We start from the raw sequence: 24389 nt of genomic DNA, 5'->3' as shown, positions 1-24389 counted from the left end.
GAGGCTTCATCATAAAATTGAACTGTAAAATTACTTTAAATGTAATATATATAACACAAAATGAGTTTTTAGGAAATTTGTTTGTTATAAATTATTCAAAATCTATAAACAAATCCCCCTAACTTGTAATTTGTTTAAAGTAATAAGTTTATATCATACAAATAAATTTCAAGCATGAAAAATGCATTATTGCAATAATACCTCTTTGCAAGTCCAAAATTTTTGGTTTATAATAAAACCATAAAGGTTTTTTCTTTCTTTTTTTTTTTTTTAAGTAAACCCATCACCTATCAGTGCCATCTACTGCATAAGTCCAACATCTTAAAGTGTTGCAGAGAAACATGTCTGGAAGCAATGTATAATTGAAAAGAAAGTATTTGTGAGTTTACCATTTCACATTATCATCACTAGGGTCCTCTCCTTTCCAGATGGAAGCTCACACCCATGTAACACTCCTCATAGGTCAGCCAACCTGTGCAATTAACAGTCCTCACAGGTCAGCCATTCTGTGTGGTTGCCACTTGCATGTTTCCAAAGTCATCATCTTCTTCATGTGTTCTCTTCACATTACCTGTGGTACCAGAATGAACAGCTAAGGACCTTTCTATTTGAAGTGGTGACATCATCTGTATTGTTATTTTTGCTAAGCAGATGGCTTCATATTCCTGAAGTTGGTGGACAAATCCAGCATTAGGATTAATACAAAATCTCCTTTCTTGGACATAAGCAAATGCTTCTCTGTATTTCATCCGAAGTGTCTCCATGATGTATGCAATGACAAAGGCCTGCATTCCCATGGACAAGAACTTTTCCTCCATTTTGTAAGCTTCCATCAATAAATTCTTTAGTAATAGGGAAAAAAGGTATTATGTTTTCAACTGGATTATCAGCAATATCCAAAACCAAATATCAAAATAATTGTTGAAAGTTTGGTTTAATAAAGTTTGCTTCAACATTTTGCCATATGCAAATTATATGAGTTATGCCATGTTTCTGAAGTATAGGTAGCTTGCTTTTCATAGCAGAAGAGTATGGGCCTAAGAACAATCCAGGCAAAACTTCCTGCATCTCTTGTCTCATAGGGTAAGACCACTCCTCAGCATCCTCTTTGCACTGTGGAAAGTAGGAGAACTTCAGTTTCCCCAGCCGTCCTTCATGGTCCTAGGGCCCTGGTGGGTGGGCGCTGTGCACCTGGCTGCTCTCCGGGCTGGCAGAGGCTACAAGGGAAGGAGGGCAGGCAGACAGGGGTTGGCGGGAGGCGGGGGGGGGGGGGGACAACTGAGGTGCTGCTGGCTCACAGAAAGCACTCTAGGACCACAGGGTCCAAGCTGCTGAGATAGGAGGGCAGAGGGCAGGGTGGTGCACTGCCAGCCACCATGCTGCGGCCCTGTCCCTCTGATAGGTCTCTGCGCCCCCCCCCCATTTGTAGATTCTTGATCTTACATTTTTATAATAATTGCTTGAGGTGAGGGATCGTGATTCCGCCTGAGATTATTTTTTCTTTTGTTTTTTTTTTTTTTTTTTTTTTTTCGAAACAGGGTTTCTCTGTGTATCCTTGGCTGTCCTAGAACTCACTTTGTAGACCAGGCAGGCCTCAAACTCAGAAATAGGCCTGCCTCTGCCTCCGGAGTGCTGGGATTAAAGGTGTGCTCCACCACGCCCAGCTCCACCTGAGATTCTTTTATTGTTGAGAATGCTATCTTAGATTTTTTGGTATTCCAGATAGATTTGCAAATTGCCCTTTCTAATTCTGTAAAGAATGGAGTTGGAATTTTGATGGGGATTTCATTTTATCTGTAGATTGCTTTTGGGCGGATAGCCTCATTTACTATATTAATCCTGCCAATCCATGAGCATGGTAGATCTTTCCATCTTTTTTATTCTTTCCAATTTTTATGAGGTATTTTCTTCATTTACATTTCAAATACTATCCCAAAATTCACCTATACTCTCCCCCCACCCACCCACCCACTCCCAATTCTTAGCCCTGGTGTTCCCCTATACTGGGGCATATAAAGTTTGCAAGACCAAGGGGCCACTCTTCTCAATGATGGCCAATTAGGCCATCTTCTGCTACATATGCAGCTAGAGACACGAGCGCTGGGGGTACTGGTTATTTCATATTGTTGTTCCACCTATAGAGTTGCAGACCCCTTCAGCATCTTGGGTACTTTCTCTAGTTCCTCCATTAGGGGTCCTGTGTTCCATCCAATAGCTGACTGTGAACATCTACTTCTCTGTTTTCCAGGCACTGGCATAGCGTCACAAGCGACAGCTATAACAGGGTCCTTTCAGCAAAATCTTGCTGGCGTTTGAAATAGTGTCTGCGTTTGGTGGCTGATTATGGGATGGATCCCGGGTGGGGCAGTCTCTTGATGGTCCATTCTTTTGTCTCAGCTCCCAAGTATGTCTCTGTAACCCCTTCCATTGGTGCTTTGTTCCCAATTCTAAGAAGGGGCGAAGTGTTCACACTTTGGTCTTTGTTCTTCTTGAGTTTCATATATCCCGAGCTTTTGTCCCCACCGGCAAGAACACGCTCAGGACAACTGGAATCTTCTGTGGCAAAAGCTTTATTGCTCACTTCTTCAGGAGCCAGTGGAGAAGAGAGGGGAAAATGGCGGAGCCCCATCCCTTTTATGGAGGATTGTCCTCCGCCTTGGACGTGTCACTCCCTGATTGGCTGAAGCCCATCGACCGGAGTTGTCGTCACGGGGAAGGCAGAACACATGGAGTGGAAAGCTACCCCGGCACATGTGCAGCTTGCTTGTTTACTACTTAGAATATGGGTGTCAGCGCCATCTTATAATGGCGAATGTGAGGGCAGCTCCTCACATCTCCCCCTTTTCTTTTATTTAAGAGCAATAGGCCACCCATTCTAATGAGAGTGGAGATAGAGGTCAAATCCCCAGTGTGCAGGTAAAGGAGCCGTGCACAAAACCTCCTCCCAGGCTCATCACCCGGAGGGGTCCTGGTCTGGTCCCGTGTCGTTTTTCCTGGGGGAAGTGACTTGGACACTCAACCTTCTTGAAAGATGATATGTCTCCCTAGAATAGGCTCATATATGCCGCAGAGCCCTTCTACTGCAGTGCTTAGCTGTGCAACTCTCTCAGGCTGCTGAAGCACACTCACTCTATCCCGTGCAATGAGACTAGCCTCATGGGGTGCAAGAGCTGAGTGGCCAGCGACCTATTGCTTAAGCATAGATAACCATATATCAGGGGAAGCACCATGTTCTAGTGCTGCAAACACCTGGGCAATAACCACCTTGTCTCTCCTAGTTTGGGCCTTAAGCTTACAGACCAACCAGAAAAGCAACATTAATCCACAGCAAAGAACAGCTCCAAATAATCCCACCCCCACCCATTCTTTAAAGAAGGAAAATGTTGAGGAGATAATCCTTTGGTCAGGGACAGGTCCAAGTGCGTGGGGCAAGTCTCAATTTTCGAAGGGTCTGTTCAAATTTAGCCGTCCAATTCTGTATCTCCCAATGCTGCTCTCCCTTTGTTGTTGTTGCCCTGGACATCACCAAGACGAGGGACATCAGTATTCCCTTGGTCAGTCTGGATTTTTCGGGTGAGTCTTTCTGGTATCCAAAATGGGTTGTCTTCATTCTGTGGAAAAACACAAACAGCTCCCCTGGATCTTATCAAAATAGGATCCTGTCCTTTCCATTTGTTACTTAAAACATCTTTCCATTTAACCATCTCATTGGGCCTATCTGGCTCTGAACAATGACGTTCAGCCACAGTATGGCCATGAGAATCAAGATTTAAAAAATTGAGTGTAAAGAGTGCCATAGACACAGACACTCTTGGTACTCGGGGTAGAGCCTCCTCTACTCCCCCTTTCTGTTTTATTAGATAGGATTTGAGGGTGCAGTGCGCCCGCTCAACAATATCCTGTCCTTGGGGGTTGTATGGGAGTCCAGTCAGGTGGGTCACGTCCATCTGACGGCAAAACTGTTGGAATTTTTGAGATGTATAAGCTGGTCCATTATCAGTCTTAAGGAGTTTGGGTTTCCCCCAAGCACTCCATGCCTCAAGGCAATGTTGAATCACATGTGAGGCCTTTTCTCCGGTTAAAGGAGAGGCAAACATGATGCCAGAGCATGTGTCAATGGACACATGGAGATATTGAAGTTTTCCAAAGGAAGAAACATGTGTAACATCCATTTGCCAGATCTGTAGAGGTCGAATACCATGTGGGTTAATTCCCACATGAGGAACTGGCAAGAATTCACAGCAGCTTTGACATTGAGGAACAATGTCACGGGCTTCTTTTCTTGTCAAGGAGAAACGACGGTGTAATGTTTCAGCCGTCACATGAAAATTGTTATGAAAATTTCTTGCAGCCTCTACCGGGGATGATAGGGCAGCAGCCACCACTTTAGTGGCCTTATCTGCCAAATCATTTCCCAGAGCCATGGGGCCAGGTAGTATTACTAACATGAGTAATATAAACAGGAAATCTTCTAGATAACAAAACTAATTGCTGAAAAATATTGGCAACTTTACTGGAAGGCTTAATCACTCCAGCCACCTCTAAAAGATTTACTGCATTGACTACATAACAGGAGTCTGACACAATATTAAGGGGTTCTAAAAAGGTTTTTAAAACTTCTAAAACCACTAAACATTCTACCACTTGAGGTGAATTTTCATTATATTGTTTCGATACTACTTTACCATTAGCCACATAGGCACCTATGCCAGTTTTTGATCCATCAGTATATACCACAATCCCATTTTTAAGTGGGTTTCTTACTGTTATTTGTGGAAACACAACAGATTGATTTTGGGCAAACTGTAAAATTGGATGTTTTGGATAATGGTTATCTATTTGTCCTGAAAAGGAGGTAACTAAAACTGCCCAATTATTAGATGTGGTTGCCAAGGTTTGAACCTGTCAAAAGTCCAATCTCTCTGTTCTGGAGTCAAAGCAGCAGCGTTTGCTCAGGCCTGCGTTTGTGCAGCCTCTTGCCATAGAGCTCTCCATTCCATATATTTGCCCATATTGGGGAGAGCAGCTTTTGCAATCATTTGCCAGTCGGCAGGAGTTAGTGCCATGCAGGCAAGCCTGTACTCTACTGGAGCATGAACACGCCCACCCTCGGCTCCTTCAAAGACCGGAAATGCCTGTTGCATCTTCCTTTGTTCCTCTCTTGGAATGAACGAGTCTGTGCACCGCCCCTCTGCACACTGCCTCTCTGTGCAGGGCTGATGCACTACGCAGCGCGGGGGCTCCACATAGGGCGGAGGTGCACTATGACCTTGAGGCTGAGCAGCAAGCTGGCCTTTGCCAGCCGCTTTTGGCTTTTTTCTTGACTTATAAGCTCGCATTTTATCTGGCTGGTACTTTTCTCTCTCATAACGAGCTGCTTCCTCCTCCAAGTCTGTTTCCTCAGAGGTGATAATTTCTTCATCTGATTCACAGCTACTATGAGCTGGCTCCTTAAACTCATCTTTTTTCTCCTCTTTCCTTCCAATCTCTCCCCAGGTATTCTTCCCTGACATTAACTTTTCCTCAGGTTCAAGACCCGTGGAAAGGCCTGTATACTTATTTGGTGCACCATGTTTCCTCTTTGCTCCTGCTCTCTCTCCCCGCTTTACTTCTGATAGACTGTCTTGAATTTTGTCCAGAATTCTCCACCCTGCCTTAACCACTTGTTGACATGTGAAAAGGAACAAAAGGGCTTTAACACTAGAGAAAATTCAAGACCAGACATACCTTGTAAAGCTGTAATGCACGTCCTGTCCCCACAGTTCTGGTTCTGCCCTGCAAATGAGGGATCTTCCTTGCGCCGGTGTGATGGTAGTTCCCAGGTTTCTCGGCGCCACTTATCCGGTGCTTTCGATCCCGGGTTTTCGGCACCACTTATCCCGAGCTTTTGTCCCCACTGGCAAGAACACGCTCAGGACAACCGGAATCTTCTGTGGCAAAAGCTTTATTGCTCACTTCTTCAGGAGCCAGTGGAGAAGAGAGGGGAAAATGGCGGAGCCCCATCCCTTTTATGGAGGATTGTCCTCTGCCTCGGACATGTCACTCCCTGATTGGCTGCAGCCCATCGACCGGAGTTGTTGTCACAGGGAAGGCAGAACACATGGAGTGGAAAGCTACTCCGGCACATGCACAGCTTGCTTGTTTACTACTTAGAATATGGGTGTCAGCGCCATCTTATAATGGTGAATGTGAGGGCGACTCCTCACATTCATATACTATGCAATTTGCATCTTGGGTATTCTAAGTTTCTGGGCTAATATCCACTTAAAAGCAAGACATGGATATTTCCATCTTTTGAGATCTTTTTTGATTTCTTTCTTCAAAAGTTTGACGTTCTTATCATACAGATCTTTCACTTCCTTAGTTAGAGTCACTTCAAGGTATTTTATATTATTTGTGACTATTTTGAAGGGTGTTGTTTCCTAAAATTTTCAGCATTTTTATCCGTTGTGTAGAGAAAGACCACTGATTTGTTTGAGTTAATTTTATACCAGCTACTGCACTGAATTTGTTTATCAGGTTTAGGAGTTCTCTGGTGGAATTGTTAGGGTCACTTAAGTATACTATCATATCATCTGCAAATAGTGATATTTTGACTTCTTCCTTTCCAATTTCTATCCCCTTGATCTCCTTTTGTTGTCTAATTGCTCTGGATTGGACTTCAAGTATTAAATAATAGGTAGGGAGAGAATGGGCAGCCTTGTTTAGTCTCTTATTTTAGTGGGATTTCTTCAAGTTTCTCTCCATTTTTTTTTTATGTTAGCTACTAGTTTGCTGTATATTGCTTTTATTATGTTTAGGTATGGGTCTTGAATTCCTGTTCTTTCCAAGACTTTTATCATGAATGAGTGTTGGATTTTGCCAAATGCTTTCTCAGCATCTAATGAGATGATCATGTGAATTCTGTCTTTAAGTTTGTTTATATAGCGGATTATGCTGATGGATTTCCATATTTTAGACCATCCCTGCAATCCTGTGATGAAGCCTACTTGATCATGATGGATGATCCTTTTGATGTGTTCTTTGATTTGGTTTGCGAGCATTTTATTGAGCATTTTTTCATTGAAATTCATATAGGAAAGATTTAGTCTTTTCACTCTGTCCTGGATTTCTTGGATGTATCGAGTTAGAAACTTTTTGCATTTTGCATTTTCTTTGATTTTTGTTTCCATGTTTTCTATGGAATCTTCTGCAGCTGAGATTCTTTCTTCCATCTTTTTTATTCTATTGATGATGCTCACATCTATGGCTCCTGGTTTCTATCCTAGGATTTCAATCTCCAGAGTTGTCTCCCTTTGTGTTTACGTTATTTTTTTACTCCCATTTTTAGATCTTGGATGGTTTTGTTCAATTGCTTCACCTGTTTGATTGTGTTTTCCTGTAATTCTTTAAGGGATTTTTGTGTTTCCTCTTTAAGGAGTTCTACCTGTTTAGGTGTGTTCTCCTCTATTTCTTTAAGGGAGTTATTAATGTCCTTCTTAAATCCTCTACCATCATCATGAGATATGATTTTAAATATGTATCTTGCTTTAAGGTGAATTGGGGTGTCCAGGACTCGCTGTGGTGGGGAGTACTGGGTTCTGATGATGTATAGTAGTCTTGGTTTCTGTTAGTAAGATTCTTATATTTGCCTGTCACCATCTGGTAATCTCTGGTGTTAGATGTTCTAGCTGTCTCTGGGTGGAGTTTGTTCCTCCTGTGAGACTGTTAGCCTCTTGCAGCATTCATGGGAGAACAGCTCTCTTCTGATTCCTGGGGGTCAGAGCACTCCATGTAGGCAAGCTTTCCTCTCACAGGAAAGGTGCACAGAAGTCTGAGTATCAGCTCTGCCTCCTGGCTGAGGATGAAGGTCCAAAGGAACCCTGTCTGAGAAGCTATGTTGCTTCTGCGGCCCATGTGCTCTACTATGTGGACCTGACTCCTTCCTCTATCTTTGTAAATGGCCATTCTTTCCTATCTTTTGAAACTATCTTCAAACATCTCAAAAAGAAAATCTTTATGGATGTGTAAATTATCATTTCTTACTGATGGTTTGTGTTTTATTTCACAATTATTAATTCTCAAAGAGTAATATACAAAACAAACAAACAAAAACAGCTGAACATTCTGACCTCATAGAAGGGGATTCAGTGTTATTGGGGCAGGGGGTGCTAACTTATTCATTCCAGAAGTTGGCCAGACTGGTATACTGAGGATTGCCACTCTCAGTGTGAGTGACAATATGTGACTTAAGCTGTTGTAGTGTTTATTATACAAACTTAGGTTCCCTTCTGTTTTGGGCATTGATGTTGAGAATTGGAATGCCATCTTGGTTGATTTTTCTTTTGATTACTAGGTAGTGTTTTTCTGTAGCTGCCTGCAGCCACACTAACGGGGTTCCTGAGTGGGAGGCAGGGGCTGTATGGGAGAGAACATCGAGAGGAATAATGGAGGCCAAGACACGTTTCTGTTCAAGACCCACAAAGTTTACTAAGAGTCTGTGCTTATAAAGGAGGAGGCCCATCCCCCACCAATCCATTCTTGGTGCCTGTTGCCAGCTTGCAGGCTGATCTGCTGGATGCTGTCTCTGGAATTTCTCAAGGGCCTCTCAGCAGGTAGCAGTGTCTTGGAGAAGTGCAGCAGCAGATGACAGAACAATAGAGCCATCTAAGTCGGAAGGCTCCACCCCAGGTGATCTCATACACAGTTTCAGCAAGGTCTGATTCAGCCTGCTTCAACGCTGGGAGAGGCTACAATTCCTCCCTAAATATATAATAAAAATGAGCTGGACTGGGGCATAAAGCTTATTTATGCTCCATAGTCCTGCCTGGGAATTATGGTGGCTGGAGGCCATGCCTGGCTCGGTGACTCAGATTTTCCACGAATTATTCTTATCCATCAAGGAGAACATATGCAGCTTGTTTGTGCTTATTTTGCACAAACATGGCTCTATGGTGTATTATTAATAAACCACAGCATCTTGGTATATACCTCTGTCTTAGATTGATATAGTTCAGAAATCTGGTTGCCCGTCATTGGCTAACCAGCTTCATAGCACACCTTATTCCAATCAGACCAAAACCACAATATATTTATATATATATATTCAATGTTTCTTCATATTGATGAATTTCTGCCACCTGTGCTCACTGGAGGTGAGGCTGTTGCATGCTTGCTGAAGACAGGCTGTATGGTTTTGACTGACCTGCTTGAAAAACAAAGTCAAGATCATTGAAAAGCAACAGGATAAAAGCTTCTTTGGGGAAGTCCAGGTACTCTATTCAGTTGCAAATTAGCAACAATCAAGCTGAATCTCTGGCCTCCAGGTGTGGGGGAAGTGACTTTGAGAATCAACAGAAAGGCTGTTTCTCATGTAAATAGGCTAAGTTCCAAGTTAACTCTGCTAGCTAATAAAGATTTTTAGCTATCTTCAATAGGAATCTCCAATATTGAAATTATTACTAGAGCAGTCCAAGATTGAGTTTGAATAACTGGTCACATTGACCATTGAAGGAAAGAGAAGAATCATTATAACTCTTTCTTATGACTAATCTTTCTAAAGTCAGATTCCATGGTCTCTAATGTTTTCTGTCCCATAAGTTTAAAAAGCTTGAAGCAAGGCAGCTTAGCTTGTCCAATCTGGGACAAAGGCAAGCAAAGGTGGGTCAAAAAACATATACCCAAATCAGCTTTCTTGTCAACACAGTCAGGGCACTCAGTGAACTCACAGGTCAGCCTGTCACAGGAATCATTCTGGCAGTTGTCATGCTTCTGCAACATTCTGTAGAGAAAACCTAAGCTTTCCCTCTTCCCCATATTGGGTAGCTGTTCAGGATCAAGACATATGCCAATAAGTAGATCCTTTTCATCTCACCTAGACATAATTATGTCTAGTTTTAAGATACTATAAGGCATTTATTAAGTTCTTTGACATCCAGAATTTTAAAATTTTAAAAATAAAAATGTGATTTAAATAATGTACAAGGGGATATAACTCCTCCCCTTCTTTGTTTTTTAAGAAGGTATAGTTTTTAAAGTTCCACAATACCTTGTCTTTGAGAATTATAAAAAGTCTCAGTAGCATGGGTAACATTAAAATGTTGAAAAAACATCTCAAATACTTGACTGTTATAGCCAGTTCCATTATCTGTTGTAATCTAATTTGGAACACCAAGTATATATTTAAAAAAATTTAACATAGGCAATGGCTAACTACACATTTAGTTGTTTCTTTTGTAGAGCAGTTATAACTGGAAGACCCACAACGTGAGGACTCGCCCACGTTCTGACTCAGGAGAGGCGACACCCCAAATCACACAAGAAACGGTCTTGCTGCAACTGCAAGAGGATTTTTATTTGAGAGCGTTCTCGGGCCCATGGTCATACACCACGCAGGGGTAGAGGACTATGGCGCCCCGAGTAGCTGAGTAAGGGGGTATTTAAAGGAAGAAACCACAATTCATGGAGGTGGGGAGGGCGTTGTTGGAAAATACCAAAAATACCAGTTAAGAGTCACAAGGAAGTATAAAGTCACAAGTGTCAGGTTATCTCTCAAGACAGTTTCTAAGAGCCCCTAACAATCTAAGAGCCCCTAAAGATAGCACATTTGCATTGCAGGTTCCAGTAATGGTCAGGGTGCCATTCTTTGAATTGAACCCAGGAAGAGGGTAGGTGGAGGAATGTCGATATCTGTTTTATGACCAGTACCTGGAGCACTAAGCCACAAAGGCTACACTCCCAAGCCTGGGCCCAAAAGCCTCGAATTTTGTTTTTACTTTGCTATACTTTTTTAATACTTCTTCAATAACTAGAAAGCTTGAAAAGGTATTAATAGTCACATGTATATAATTTATTTATTAGTCAGAAATAAGAGTTTCCATTTGCAGCAATTGATTAAGTATCAGTCCTCAAGAACTAACACCATAATGTGGAAACAGTTAGAAACTGAGGACACTAAGAACAAATTTTTACAATTTGACATGCACATTCTCTAAAAATACCAAAATATTATCTTGTCATTACTGTTTTTATGATAAAGAATGAGATTATATGGCCAATTATTGTATAAGGTCTATAATCTGCCTGGAATAGAAATCTAGCATGTCATTGCTTTAAGAGGTCTTGTCCAGGCAATCTAGAACAAATTCTTAAATATCCAAAGACAGTCTTCTTAAAAGAACAGCATTTTTATTTATGAGTTGTATATCCATAAACAATTGCAAATTTGAGAATTTATAGTATCTGAGGGACAAACAATTTTAAGCAATTGTAAGCTTTTTTCTCATAGAGGGTTGTTTTTAAATACAGTAAATGGGATGCATACATGCATGCATGCATGCATGAATTTATAGAAGATACAAAAGCATGCATTAAAAACAATTTTTAACTTATCTTTTGGATAGTGATTATCAATTTTATTTAAAATGATGGTATGCAATAGGCCAAATATCAATATTCTGCAATAACCAATTTAATTGCTGTTTGGAACAAGGAACAGACATTTTGTCAGGTTTTTAAGACACAATTTTTTGTTATAGTTTTTCTAAAATATATGAATTTATTTTACAATTCTTTATTAGCACCACAGCAGCCTTAAAATAGGATGTTAAAACTTTTGTTTGAGGTGAAGAAAGATGATTTTACATTAATGTTTTTTCTTGCCAAAGAATTGCTGTGGGCACATTTAATAACCATAACTAAAATAAGTAGCTAATATTTAATTACCATTGATTATATTGATAACAATTATAAAAGTTTCCTTTATTTTCTGTAAAGCCTTTTGTTCTCTATTATTTAATCTGTTTCTCTCGAGATTACATGAAACAAAGGTTTAAGTCATTTTAAGACCTTAAGGTGAGGTCTTAGCCAATTAACATCTCCTGGAAGCTTTTGAAAATAAAATTTTAAAACAAATCAATTTTTCTTTCTTACATTTTCTGTACCACAATTTTCTAGTATAACTAAAACCCTAAATATTATAAAGATATTGCGTCTGAACCTTTTCTGGAGCAACAGCTACTTCCCAGAACTTTAAAGCTCCTTGTGTGAGAGCAAAGCTATGAAGTAAACTTCCTTTTAGAGGCATTAGCTAATAAAATACTTTCCACTTAGGAAACAATATACATTGAAAGACTCAAAATCTTAGCTTAGTGTATTGAAGCAGAGACAATAAAAATTTTTCTTGTATAATGTAAAGCTATATTAGTCATACCTAGAAGCAAAATTTTCCAGTGATCACCAGTTCACTAGAAGCAAACCCTTTACAATTATCAGAATGCAAAGGAAAAATTAAAGTTTTCAATCTATAATAATTTTATATGAAGTAGGCAAGTCAGATTGTAATATCTTTATAAAATCTACAGCCTGGTTGACTTTTTATAAATTCTGAATTTAAATTGTAATATCTTTATAAAATCTACAGCCTGATTGACTTTTTATAAATTCTGAATTTAAACTTTATTTAGAACAACATCTGGATAGATCTGTAACAATGTTCTTTTTTTTTTTTCCTAAAAAGAAATTTCCCTGAAGACAGGCAAGAACTTCCCTAGGCACTGTTTGCAAAACAAAAGAAAGCCACACAAGCCCTGCTGAGGCTGTTCTGAGCTTTGTATGACTGTATGGCCCCAGTGAGCTGTGTTAGCACTCTCATAAGATGATTACTCTAGTAATTATCCTAATGACAATATATAGGTGAATTAAAGATCTTAAATTTGCAATCAAACAGCAAGCTGCAGTCAATGGGACATGGGCAATTTTAACTATAATTTAAGTTTTTTAATGAAACGTTAGAATATATTTTACTTTTAGTGAGCAAATCCCGATTTAACAATTTATCACCTTTAAAATCAATACTAGAAAGATCAATATCATGTTATGAAGTTTGGCTGCCAATTTATACATATGAATGCATGACAGTGCAAATTTTAATGCTTCATTAAAGAGACATTGTTTTAAATCTTATCTCTATAAGTCTACTTTCTAGGATAATAATTAATTAAATATTATCTCAATTTAGAAGTATCATAGAGGCCTAGTTTTCTGGGCTGTTTTTTGCCACGTGTTGTTATTTAAAATGACTCCAATCCTGAGTTACCAATTTAAAGCTAACTTTTTTGTTATCAATGGTACACATTTTTTTATCATACCCAATAATTTATAAGCCAATATTTTATGACCAAGACATGTAGAGCATATTTACACCTTTAAGACAAGTAAAAACCAAATTATGTGGCTACACAAATCTTAGAAATTTAGACCAATCAGTGTCGCAATGCTGACACCATTGCATACACTAGCAAGATTTTGCTGAAAGGTCCCAGATATAGCTGTCTCTTGTGAGACTATGCCAGGGCCTAGCAAACACAGAAGTGGATGCTTACAGTCAGCTATTGGATGGATCACAGGGCCCACAATGGAGGAGCTAGAGAAAGTACCCAAGGAGCTAAAGGGATCTGCAACCCTATAGGTGGAACAACATTATGAACTAAGCAGTACCCTGGAGCTCTTGACTGTAGCTGCATATGTATCAAAAGATGGCCTAGTTGGCCATCACTGGAAAGAGAGGCCCATTGGACTTGCAAACTTTATATGCCCCAGTACAGGGGAACTCCAGGGCCAAAAAGTGGGAGTGGGTGGGTAGGGTAGTGGGGGAGAGGGTATGGGGGACTTTGGGGATAGCATTAGGAATGTAAATGAGGAAAATACCTAATTACAAAAACAAAAAAACAAAAAACAAAAACAAACAAACAAAAAAAACACAGTCACCCACAAGAGACTGAGAGTGAAAGAAATGGTCCTGCCCAGGCAAATTTTCTGCCTTAAAAACCTGCATACAAGAAACATTGATAGATTGAGCAGGCAGTTTTAAAATTGAGCAAATAAAAAACATAGTAATGAAACTGAGGCAATTAATTGGAAATAGAGCAAGAAATGTTTACATGGAAAGAATTGCAAGAAGAAAGGGGGATGAGAAATTACTCAATTGTATTATAATATCAAAATAAAAGAAATGATTTTATAAGCACGGGTGATAGAGCTAAAACAAATGAGCCAATTAGAACACAGAGGGGGAAGGAATTTCTTTAACAAATAAGTGAGGCAGCCCTTGTGAAAGGAACTGATGGTTCCATAAGCAAGACAAGACCATGGCCCTCACAAATATAAAATCTACTTGCTCATTTCCAAATACTGTTTTCTCTGACAAATGAATTGTCAGTAGAGATAGATCTCATCTGTCCTTCTATGTGGCTCAGAAAAACAATGGTCAGGCTCCATCTTGATATACAGGGTCCTGAGAGCATGGTACAACCACAAGTAGGAGATTGCTAAATTAATCTTCCATGGTTCCACAGTGATCAACAACCCTAGAAAGTAGTTTTGGAAAAAGGACAAACACTAACAAGATAAAAGTTAAGGTTGCAGAATTCTTAGGTCAGACAGCAAAGTACACAACCACACTTGATGGTCTGAATCAAATCTGGTTATTTGAGCCTGAAGCCAGCAGGTAGAACAAACTCTGGAGTCATTTGTCTGCCAATAACTGGTGAAAATTCAATGATCGCTGAAGTGTGCCCCTCTATGTTGTTGATTAATATTTAGGAGATATTGACAGTATAAAGTCTGGTCCTCAACCTATGTAGATATTATTCTTCTTGTTTTTCTTCCATCCTCAAACTAAAATGTTAGGTAACCTAGTAATAATCCTGGAGAGTCTCTGTATTGTAGATAAAAGTACCTATCTAGACAACTGATTGCAAAGTACAATGTACCTCGAAGAGGGCTTTGGTGCACAGAAAATAATCTACTGTCATAGATAGCTGTGGTAGGCAGCAAGAAATCAGAAATATAGATTCAGCACCAATATAAACCATAGAATATGAGTTCACAAATTCTCCTATGTCCCAAGCCACCCAGTGACAAATAACAGGAACAGATCCAATGCTTAATCCTTTGCTTTCCTTCCCCAGTTCTACTTTACTTATGTCATATTTGCACAAAACTCATTTACAAATTTAGAAAATATTTAGTAATGTTTTATCTTTTCCTCTGTTTCTTTCTTTTCTTTTTTTAAACAAAAGTTATATTTTATGATGCTGAGAGTCATCCAACATACAAGGTTCACACTTTAAGTTCCTAATTATGGTACTAAGCCTATCTCACGAAGGCTACCTGTGCTACATGTCTTAGCAAATATCAGGTCCCCACTCTAAAACAATTCTCTGATTGTAGCGTCAGTGATAGGTTATTTCTTTACTACCAGTGAAATGAGCCAATTTAAACCAAATTAGATTATGTTAAAGGCAGGTTTATTGAGAAGCTGCTCTGAGGTGGGAGACTTCATGGGTGCTATCTTTCTAGATATACAGAACAGAATATTGCTTTTATCTTGCTTATATACTGCCGGATGGGTGTTATGGGATTCTAGGACTGTATTTGGTTATTTTAAGTGGGTGATGTCATGAGTTTTGATTATCAGGTGCAGCATTGGGTCTAGTGGGATTCTAGCTAACTTATTTTATGTGTCTAAAAGGAATCTTTTCACTATATTCATTACACATTTAACATTTTTTCTTTTTTATTTGAAATTTTCTTTATTTACATTTCAAATGTTATCCCCTTTCCTAATTTCCTCTCCAAAAATCGGCAGCCCCCTCCCCTCCCCCTGATTACCAACTCACCTTTTTCTTTAGCCCTAAGAACTCAGGCAGAACTATTGAACATAGATAATTTTTCTGCCTCAGGCCACCCCCTTTTTTATTTTTGTTTTGTTAACTAATGGGAGGAAATGTGGCCTCCCTTCCCCCAGCCTGGAACCTGCTTGCTCAAGGGTGGAGCTACCGGCTCATTCGTCCTGCCACGCCCACAGTTGGAACCTGCCTTTGCTGCCTGGAGGCACACACGTGTTCGTCCTGCTACTGGACCCTGAGTTACTTGGTGGGATATTGGGTTCCCTCCCCCTTCCTTTATAACTGAGTGTCTGAAAATAGTAAAATTGAGCCTTGATCAGAACGTTTGTTGTCTTGGCTCCATTCTTTCTTCCGCCCCGTCTAGATTCCTCTCTTTTCAGTTCAAACTGCCATTCTCAGTTGAACCGTTCGTGTTGTGGACTGCGGGCAGGCCGCAACACCAGGCCAAGAAGGACTGCAAGATGGCACCGCCGAGATAGGCTCTCTTTTGTGGTGGGATGGCAAGGAGGCACCTCGGTCCCAAAACTTTAATAAGTCATTTGTCTTATGAATACTAAAATTTGGAAAAAAGCTGAACCAAGACACAATAATCTCTATAATTTATAAAATCTTGTATAATAATGTACCGTGGAACATGCCAAAAAGGTATCATTTGGGGCAAGAAGATAAGAAAACCCATTTTTATTTACTCTAAACGTGTTATTGCAAGTTTCTAACAAGGGCCGCAGCGGAAACATGCCTGGGCCCAACACACAACTTCTTATCCCAGAGAGTTCTGTCAAGGTAAGCTGAACTGACTCGAAGGGAAGCTGCCTAGCATCTGAAAGCAGAGTAAAATTTTTAAATAAGTCTATTTTTAAATAAGTCTATAAAAGGGTGGGAAAACAGAAAAGCACATCTAGCAATCTTCAAATTTTGACGTATTATCTCTTTGTCTTATCCAACAAGGCTAAAGCAGAAGAATTCAATATAGACCACAGTAAATCAGTGGAAGAGGGGGGCCCCCGCAGGGAAAGTGGGCTGAAACAGGGTCTAGCACACCCTGGGGCAGGAACAGTGGGGTGGCTGCCTGGAAGTCCTATGGATGCTTTAAGATTGTTAGGGATGGTTTTAAGAAGCTGAACCTTAAAGGTCAGGCCATTATCATAGTTACCTTGATATAATCTTAGGCCCCAGGCGAGAGGGCAAGAACTTTCCCAAGCCTCTAAATTCTTCCCCTTAGCAGTAAATTTTAGGATCAGTGGATTACACCATCCCTTAGCGGGCCCTTCACTTTTGCAAGGATCATCATTGGTGGAATATGTTCCATTATTTTTGAGGGTGATAAGGTCCCACGAAAATGAGGGTCTCCAATAGGCATCACCAGTGGTCTCACACCCCTGGGAGGCGCAAAAGAATGAATCATCATAGCCACATTTATGACCAAGATTACGAGCACGATGTGAGGGACCTGGGCATACTTAAAATCCCTCAGAACGACCGTTTTTTGGAAAAGAGTTGATCTCTGAGGGCTTGCACGCTGGGCGGCATGTGCACAAGCCCCTGCACCATTAATCACCGCTCCAGACCGTTTAGGTGCCTTTTCTAGTGGCCAGAAGGGGTCGGGGACCCCCCAATATGAGGCGGCTCCCAGGGCTAGGTGGCATAGGTCTATAATTATGGGATCAAATGTGGGGGCGGAGCCAACTGTGGAGCGAGCAAAGATGGCATCCCCCGCCTAATTTTGGATGATCCAAGTATAATTAAAAACCTGATAGGTCTGGGCTTGCCTGGCTGTCACCGTCACGACCAGTATCATCAATATGGTGAAAGATCTGTCCATGGTGATCCTACGAGAGAAAACATGAAACATCTTCTCACGCGCCACCCTGGGTTGTATTAAATGGCTTAATTAGTCTTTCAGGGAGCCATCTGGCTCCCCCTTCCTTGGAATTATAGATGCAGGTTGAGCCTTTTGCCCAGATGATGATGGGGTCTGGCCCATTCCAAATCCCTGTAAGGGGATCTTTCCACAGTGCTTGAGCATACTCTAGACTGGTCTTAGGATGCCAAAGTCGGTCAGCTGCTGAGCAACCAGTTATGTCTAGAGTCAGCCAGGGTTATACAGAGAAACCCTGTCTCGAAAAACAAAACAAAAACAAAAAAAAAACAAAAAAACAAACAAAAAAAAAAAGTTAAGCACAAAAAGTGCATGAGACAGTAGCTGCTTTGAATTTCCCTTAAGGGTGTAGATAGTCTCTTGGGCCCCGAGCTTAGTCAGGGTATTCTTTAAAGTCTGATGGTATTCTTTAAAGTCTGATTCTTTCAACAATTCCCTGCCCCTGAGGGTTATAGGGAATTCCAGTAATGTGCTTGATCTGTAATTGTGCACAAAACTGTTTAAACTTAAGACTGCTATATCCAGGACTGTTGTCTGTTTTGATAATTTTGGGCTGTCCCATGACAGAAAAGGCATACAATGAATGATTTATAACATCTTTGGTAGCTTCTCCAGTGTGGGCAGAGGCACACAAAAACCCACTGAAGGTATCGATGGACACATGTACAAACTTAAGCTTCCCAAAAGATGGGATGTGAGTTACATCCATTTGCCAGAGTTCTCCGGGGACAAGGCCTGGGTTTACTCCTAAATGTGGTTCTGGCAATAGGGTAAGACAATTTTTACACTGTTTAACAATTTGTCTGGCTTGTTCCCTGGTTATGTTGAATTGTAGTCTGAGTGTCTGTGCATTGAGATGATGTAAAGTATGGGCTGTCTGAGCCCGAGACAGTGGGTCAGGCTTGATAGTAAGGCATGTAAGCCGAGTGGCCTGATCAGCAAGATCATTTCCCTGGGACAAGGGCCCAGGAAGTCCCGTGTGGACTCGAATATGCCCCACTAAAAATGGGTAGGCTCGACTTCTTGTGAGCATTTGTATTTTAAGAAACATCTGAAAAGTGGCAGTGGTGGGTTGAATACTAGCTCCAGCCCTAAGGGTAAGTGATCCCTGCATGGCAGTGACTAAGATTTTTATCTCCCCATGGTAGTTGGTGTCAACCACTGTAGGAGTCACCGTTATAGGCCTTGTAAAAGTCTGGACACTCGGCCAATGATGAGAAAAAAAGTGTTTTGGGGAGGGGGCCCAGATTCACCTGTTTCAATGACCACTGTTCCCTCCTCAGGAGTTATAATCCTGGTGGTGGAGGAACACAGGCCCAACACTGCGTTCCCTGTCGTGGCCCTGCACAATCTCCCGTGGGGGCTAGGGGGTTGTCTGTGGTTGTTATTAGGGGAGACGGACCCTGCAGGGGGGCCCTCTGGCCATTTCCCTCAACCGCAGGTAGTAGGTGGCCGTTGATAACAGTCTTATTTTGGCAATCTCGTGCCCAATGGCGGCCTTTCTTGCACTTAGGGCAAAGACAGGGAGAAACTTTTGTTGGGTAGCAGACATGGTTGAGACTAGGGTGCTCTGTCTTTGTGTAGGGCATTCTCTAGCAAAATGTCCAGGTTGGTTGCATCTATAGCAATTTTTTCTCCTTTATTTAGTTGTAGAGCAGCCCCAATGGCCAGGTTAATAGACTTAGAAACTTATTGAGAAAACACATCCACCTCATTACAAAGCTTGATCATACCATTTATATCTAGACTCTTGGTTTTACCTCTCAGGGCAACCCTACATCCCAAATTGGCATTTTCAAGAGCAAGTTGTCGGACTAACAGGCCCTCACTTTCCTCAGGTCCCAAAATTCTCTCAGCTGCTTCCTACAATCTGGCAACGAACTGCACATAGGACTCTTGGGGCCCTTGTATAACTTGGTTAGGGGCATAGTTAGTGCCCCTGCAGCAAGGACAGTGCGCCAAGCTCCCAGGGCTGCCTGTGCCTTCTGGGCGAGGATACCAGGGGAGAGCCCTAATTGTTTTATGTCTGCAGCGAAATTGCCTTTACCACAGATTTTATCAGCAGTCCAGGAGGCTGTCTTACTAGTAGGATTCTTTCTATTATTTGCAGCCAAATTTTCTCCTCTGTCCACAAACTCTGACTTCCAAGTTAAATATTGGCCCCTAGTGAGGACAGACAGAACAACTTTATTCCATTCATTGGGTATCAAGTAGCCTTCTCCTGCTAAACCTTCTAATATAGATACTGTGAACAGGGCATCGATAATCAATGATGGCCGAGACTGACGATTCGCCGGCGGCTTAGTTTTGCTTTTTCGAGATCGGGAGTTTTCTAAAAAATCTTCAGTAAGGGGTAAGAGGTGAGCGCCTTCTCCGCCCTTTTCTGCCTGCTCAAGGAGATCTCTGATGATTCCCCAATTGCTAAAAAAGGACTCAGGGACATGTTCTCCTTGTTTTATCAAAGCATTAATACCTTTGCCTACTTTATTCCAAGTTAAAGGGTGTATTTAAGGACCATTTAATACCAGCCATGAACATCTTTCGTCCACAAAACAAAAATTTTATTAAATCCTTTTTCTTTAGCTCTTATCCCTCTCTCCTAAAAAGACCCCTTCATCTCTTGACTAAAAACTGTCTCTTTGGACAGAACATTCCCCATGGTTAATGAACAACAACTGAATGCCTAGGCTTACCTCTCGATGTCCGCGACACTCAAGTGAAGTGGCGGGGAACTGTCTCACTGTCTGCGTGGTATCTCTTGAATCTGTTGTCCGGAGGGTGGTCATACCTCGTGCCCCATGTCTAGCGCCACTTGACCCGTCCAGCAGGTCCAGTTATTCGAGGGTGTCGAGGGGACCTTCTCCTAAGAACCAAATTGGGGGGTAGAGAGAGACGAGAACCTTGTGCGAATAACAACACGGAAACGTTCTGAGTTGCATCAAGGCCTCCTTTTCTTCTTGGGGAGAGAGGCCCAATTCAGAGATCAGGACAATTGTGTTGTCTTAATGGCTCCCAACAAATATATTTGAATTCTGACCTAAAACTACTTGGCTCTGAACTTTATTTATTTGGGAGACTTATAGTGACTGCGTCTATTTCCTTAGGGGTTATGGGACTGTTTGGGTAGTTTACTTGATGTTGATTTAAATTTTGTAAGTGATATCAGTCTAGAAAATTATCCATTTCATTTAGACTTTCCAATTTTCTGGAGTATAGGCTTTTGAAGTAAGACCTAATGATTCTGTGAATTATTGTCTCTTTTTATGTTTTCCTTTTCAATCAGTGATGAGCTGAGACATGGAGTGGGGGAAACCCCCAGGAGCCTATGAGGGTGACCCTAGCTGAGACTTTTAGCAGCAGGATTATGGACCCTGAAGTAGGCACCCCCAGTAGAGGTAAAGGAGCAGTATCCCACCAACAAAAACTTTGACCCAAAATTTGTCCTGCCTATAAATATGGAGCAGAGATTGAGGGAATAGCCAATTAATGACTGACCAGCCTTCAGACCCATCCCATGGAAAAGAGTTAAACATTGACAATGTTAATGATATGCTGCTATGCTTACAGACAGGAGCCTAGCCTGTCTTCTAGGAGGCTTCATCTAGTAGTAGACCAAACAAATGTTGAGACCCACAGCAAAACTTTAGGGAGAGCTAGGGGAATCTTGTGAAAAAATGGAAAGACAGATAAAAGAAGCTGGAGGGAGTCAAAACATCACATGATGACCTATAGAGCCAAGTAACCTTGATGTATGGGGGCTCAAAGAGACTGAACCACCAATACCAACCAAAAAGCATTCATGGGCTATACCTAGGCCCTCTACACAGAGTAGCAGGTGTGCAACTTGGTCTTCATGTGTGTTTCCTAACAATTGGAGCATTGGCTATTTCTGACTCTGTTACCTTCTTTTGGATCCCCTTCCCGTAGCTGGGATGCATTGTCTGGCCTCAGTAAGAGATGATTTTTAAGTACTTCTGGGTCTTGATGTGCTAGTGTGGTTTGGTATCCCTGTTTGACCATCTCTTTTTTTAGGAGAAAGCAAAGAAAGAAAATGGTGGAAGGGAGTATGATTGTGGAACTGGGAAGAGAGGAGTAAGGGAAGTGTAAATGAAATGTAACATGAATAAATAAATTAATAAAAAAGAATATCACATGGTATAGGTAGGCTATCCTCAAGTTTTTCAAGTTAAACAAATGTTAAGTTCATTGTCTTCACAATCACAAAGTAATTATCTCACTTGAAACATTTATTTTAGTGTAATTATAATTCAGGTTAAAGTAGGCTAAACCATAAATACAACATGAGTCACTTTAGCTTTTGTTCATTTAATGCCTGTAATGTGGAGTTTTCTATAATCTAGTGATTTTTTTCTCAAGCTCCCAGAATAACAAATTTGAAGCTTCAATACATTTACAAATACCTTGGGCAAATGTTTTGGATTGTTCTCTGAGTAGCTCAGAACTTATTCATCCCATTATTCTATTCTAAGTTCTTCTATGTGGATAGTTATTGGTCACCAGATACATGTGCCTGTCTTCTTCTATGTGTGGGGCCAAATTCCCTTTCCTATGCTTTTCTCTCCTACAGAATCATTTCTTTGTTCAGGAACTTCCATATCCCAATTTCCTGCCTAAGCTAATAGGCCAACAACATTTGTTGACAGGTGAATCTTCTATACAGTATAAGAGATCCACTCAATAAATGCCTGTTTACTTTATAACTGCTTTGTTAGGAATGAAGTGACATACTTTTCTGCAATATTTCCTGAACCTTCTAGATATCTGATATTTTATATGTATATGTGAGCACTGTTCCACTCTGCTATAGAAACACTTCCTTCTCAGGAACTAACTGGTTATGTATATATGTAGTATATTTCCCATTGGAAGAAGAACTTTATTTTCATGCTCAAGTTTAAGTGACAACAGTTATAATCTTGGGTATGAGCACACATGTTTATAAGGAAATTTGACAATCATATGACATGTACTCAATAGAACAATAGCAATTGCTTCTTCATTGAAGTCTTTTCTGTTGTCTTTGACTTGACTTACAGTAACCCAGTGTCAGAAAGCAGTTCGTTAGATGCATGCCATTCATGTCCTATTGAACCAGTGTGTACACATTGCCTGCCATATGGTATTATGGTAGGATACAGGAATGATAACTAACCTCACCTTTGATGGCATTTCCCAGCACTATGAGATCTAATAAAGAAGAAGGGATCACGGAGTTCAGTATCAGACTAGATTTTTGATGTCATGCACCAGGCAAGTGGTGTCTTCGGTGATAGGACCTTACCATCCGGTTCTCACATGCAACACAGCGCAGTAGCAACAGTCTTTAAGTTTGTAGTGTCTTGGGGGCTCTTCATGAGCCATAAATCTTTTTTTTATTTGAATTTTTATTGGATATTTTATTTACTTACATTTCAAATGTTATCCCCCTTCCCATTCTCTACTCTCAAACTCCCTAACCTATATCTCTTCCCCCTTTTTCTATGAGGATGCTCATTGCTCTCCTACCTCACTGCCCTAGCATTCCTCTATGCTGGGGCATTGAGCCTTCACAGGACTAAGGGCCTCCCTGGCTGTCAGATAAAAGGAACTGAAGGGGTTTGCAACCCCATAGGAAGAACAACAATATCAAACAAACAGGACCTCTCCCCACGCGCCCCCCCCCCCAGATCCTAGGAACTAGAGCACCAACCAAAGAGTAACATAGACGGACCCATGACTGTAGCCTCCCACAAGCCTGAAGCAGGCCGAGCCAGACCTTGACTTTGCTTACTACTAAGGAGATCACCTAGGGTGGAGCCTGCCTCCCTGGATCATTCTATTGTTCTGCCACTGCTGCTGCTGCTACCTGCTGGGAGTTGGCCTAGCTGTCTACATCTGATCCTACACGTGGTCACCTGCAGCTGGGCTCCAAGGATGATTTGGCAGGAATGGGCTTTTCCCTCTCCTTTATAAAGTGTGTCCGCCATTAAAATTTTGAACCCTGAGCAGACTAGTTGTTTTGGTTCCATTATTTCTCAACCCACCTAGAGTCCCTCTTTTCTTTCAGTTCCAAGCTGCCTCCCAGACTGGGACATGAGAGCCGCAGGCCGGCCCCAACAATTTGGTGAACCAACTCGGGACCTGGGAATGGCAGAGGACATTTGGAAGAAACACTGCTGGTTTGGAGTTCCATGGAAGAAGAAAAGAATTAAAAAAAAAAAATGTGTACCAGAGAAGAAACAGGCAAAAGGTGTGGTACGAGCTAAGCTGGAACAGTGCTAAACCCGCAGGCTGGATTCACTTAGGTTCAGCAGTGAGTTATTGGGAACTAGGAACTCAACAGGCAGGCAGTTGGCCACAGCTTCCAGAAGCTGCTTTTTTTTAGGTGAGAGAAATAAAAGGGTTTAATAAAAGGGATTTTACAATCAGGCGGATTGGCCACAGTCAGAAACTGCATCAGGTGGAAGGAAAGTGGATTTTGAACCCCCGCTCCCCCCCCCCCCAGGGACAGAGAGAAAATTGGGGAATCCCCTCTTGTGTGCGTGCTGGCCGGTGTCTTTGTTCTGAGTGTCTGTCTTATGTTTCCTGAAATGAACATGTGCTCACTGTGTTGGTTTGTTGTTTGTGTTTCATCCTGTGTCTCTGAAACATGGCACAGTCTGAGTTTAGATCCATCTGAGTGGTTTCTCTGGTGTTTATAGATGATGGGGTTTTCTGAAACATGAGCTTGGTATTTGCTGCTGTCCCTTCGGGTTGTAAGGACTGGGGGACTGTGGTCAGCAGATGTGCTAGGAAGACCGCTATGCCCTGGGGAGTAGGGAGAACCAGAGATGTCTGGCAGT

The 24389-nt window shown here is 41.3% G+C and overlaps 1 pseudogene; it reads right to left on the bottom strand.

Annotated features, from left to right (window-relative positions):
- Window positions 1-497: 497 nt before the first annotated feature.
- On the bottom strand, window positions 498-20333 carry LOC110288220 (serine/threonine/tyrosine-interacting protein pseudogene; annotated as a pseudogene).
- Window positions 20334-24389: the final 4056 nt, after the last annotated feature.

The sequence above is a fragment of the Mus caroli genome, unplaced genomic scaffold (genome assembly GCF_978045245.1).
Source record: "Mus caroli unplaced genomic scaffold, Mus_caroli_1 scaffold_8, whole genome shotgun sequence".
Taxonomy (NCBI): domain Eukaryota; kingdom Metazoa; phylum Chordata; class Mammalia; order Rodentia; family Muridae; genus Mus; species Mus caroli.
This window is presented reverse-complemented; position numbering and strand designations above follow the sequence as displayed.